The sequence below is a fragment of the Melospiza melodia genome, chromosome 26 (genome assembly GCF_035770615.1).
Source record: "Melospiza melodia melodia isolate bMelMel2 chromosome 26, bMelMel2.pri, whole genome shotgun sequence".
Classification (NCBI taxonomy): Eukaryota; Metazoa; Chordata; class Aves; order Passeriformes; family Passerellidae; genus Melospiza; species Melospiza melodia.
Genome location: NC_086219.1, coordinates 7,269,295 through 7,271,934, shown reverse-complemented (window position 1 = coordinate 7,271,934; position 2,640 = coordinate 7,269,295). Strand labels below are relative to the sequence as shown.

Here is a 2,640-nt window from a genome sequence, read left to right as displayed (position 1 = left end):
AGATGAATTTACCAAGCTGAAAGATAGCACAGGCAAACAAATCTGCCAGTCTTGCCAGTAGAAAAAAGGTTTCAGAATTTTCCACTGAAAGAAAACTGAAAAACAAATTCGAGCTTAAACTGTAACGTACTAACTTTTAGTGATTAGAGAATAGTAACATGAATCTGGTAATTACAGTAGTTATGATAGGCTACAGGTAAAAGTAAAGGTATAGATTGCTTCTACTGCAGTAAGACACACAGCAAAGAAAAGTATATAATTAATTGTAACTAAAACCAAAGGGTCACCAGGCCTGCCTGCAGCTGGAGCTGACAGCTGTAGGCACAGCTCTGTCACCCACGACCCTGGACTGCAGTAACTTCTTGGATGTAATAAACATCAATTTGGAGAGCCACCTGGAGTCACGCATCCCTCATTTCAGCTCTTACAGCTAGGGGCAGAGTGTGACCTGGGGAAGTCACTGCTCAGGGCTGGGGGGGCAACAGAGCTGCCCAGCCCCTCACTGACAGCATCATGGGTGGGAGGCTGGCCCAGGAGTCAGTGACCCTGTGCCCCAGCAGGGACCCTGCCCCTTCCCAGAGCAGGGCCAGGTGTCCCCACCATGTCCCAGCATGGTGCCAACACATGAGGTGCAGATGCGGCCATTCCCAGGCAGGACCATGAGTGTGATAAGAGCAGGTGATGGGGCTGAGGAGCCGCTGTGCCCAGAGCGTGGGACAGTCCCCACGTGTCAGCAGCCAGCAGGGACACTCCAAGGTCCCCAGCAGTCCAGACACTATAAGAGGGGTAAGTGGCCCCACCACAGCACCTTTTCTCCACACAACCATGCTGGGAGCCGTCTGTCTCGTCGTGCTGCTGGGCTACGGTAGGTGCAGGGCATGAGGAAAGGTCAGGGCAGGGAGAACAGGACCATGGCACCTGCCCTGGCCCTGGGCACGGTCACAGGCAGCCTCTGATGTCCCTTTGCCTGGTGTCCCACAGCCTACGGATGCGGTCAGCCGGCCGTGCCACCACAGCTGAGCTCCCGCGTGGTGGGCGGTGAAGACGCTGTAGCCCACAGCTGGCCATGGCAGGTGAGGGGCACAGGGACAGCGATGGGGACAGGGATGGGGACAGGGATGGGGACAGGGATGTGGAGGTTCCTGCTCTGACCCTGTGCCTCTGCCCTCGCAGATCTCACTGCAGTACAGGAGCGCTGGATCCTGGTACCACACTTGTGGTGGGACCCTCATTGCCCCCCAGTGGGTGCTGACAGCTGCCCACTGCATCAGGTAGGTGGGTGTTGGGGTGCTGGGGGCGATCTGTACAAGCAGGATGAGATATTTGTAGGGATTGACACTCTCTCTCTCCCTGGCAGCTCTTACATGACCTATCGTGTAGTGCTGGGCAAGCAGGACCTGTCAGAGGATGACGAGCCTGGTTCTGTGGCTGTTGGTGTGGAGAAGACAATTGTCCATGAGGATTGGGACTCCTACCTCATCATGTAAGGGATGGGATGCATCAGGGGTGGGTCTTGGGTGGTGTGGCCATGGTGCCTTGTTGCCCTGGCCAGGGACCCTGTTCCCATGGCCAGGGACCATGGTTTGTGTCCCCCTGTAGCAACGACATTGCCCTGATCAAGCTGGCAGAGGAGGTGCAGGAGACTGACACTGTCCGTGCCGCCTGCCTGCCGGCTGCTGGCAAGATCCTGCCCAATGACTTCCCCTGCTATGTCACCGGCTGGGGACGCATCAGGAGTAAGTGGGGTGTACCTGGGAGAGTCTCCAGAAAGGAGATGCAGGCAGCGGGTGTGAGGTACAAGCTTTGTCTCTCATTGCAGCCAACGGGCCCCTGGCCACCATCCTTCAGCAGGCTCTGCTGCCCGTGGTGGATTATGAAACCTGCTCCCAGTGGGACTGGTGGGGCAGCTATGTGGATGAAAACATGGTATGCGCCGGCGGTGATGGCATCGTCTCTGGATGCAACGTGAGTGTGTCCACTGCACATGGTGGGAGCCCCAATGATGCGGTACCATGGGCACTGGGAGGAGAGTGGATGGAGACATGGTGGTGGATGGCTGGGAGGGATGAGGGGAGTGTTGACAGGGTGTCCAGGAGCAATGGCACAGAGTGTCTCTCTGTCTCTCCGCACAGGGTGATTCTGGGGGCCCCCTGAACTGCCAGCGCGACGATGGGATCTGGGAGGTCGAGGGCATCGTCAGCTTCGGCTCCGGCCTGGGCTGCAACACGAAAAAGAAGCCAACAGTCTTCACCCGGGTGTCCGCCTACATCGACTGGATCAACGAGGTGGGTGCCTCTTCCTCTGCTCCCCACCCCCACACAGGGGCTGTTCTTGCCCCACTGAGAGTCTTACCATGCCCCCCTGTGTCTTTTTGGCAGAAAATGAGCGCAAACTGAGGACGCGGCATTGTGGAGATACAACTGTTGATCAAGATAAAAGCAAAAAAAGCTGAGCTGGTCTCGCTGGTTTTTTCGGGGAGGAGATGTAGTGGAGCTGGGGACACACATCCAGGGCTGGGTCTGCTGATGCCAAGGCCCTGCTTGTGTGCTGGGGAAGGTGTCCTTGTTGTGCATTGGGGCTGGGCAGGACTCTGCAGAGGCTGTTAGGCACATCCTGCAAGATGCTTCCAGTCCTCAAGCT

General features: G+C 57.0%; 1 pseudogene; it reads left to right on the top strand.

Moving 5' to 3' along the window:
• Nucleotides 1-812: 812 nt before the first annotated feature.
• LOC134429758 (chymotrypsin-C-like) lies at nt 813-2,343 on the top strand (annotated as a pseudogene).
• Nucleotides 2,344-2,640: the final 297 nt, after the last annotated feature.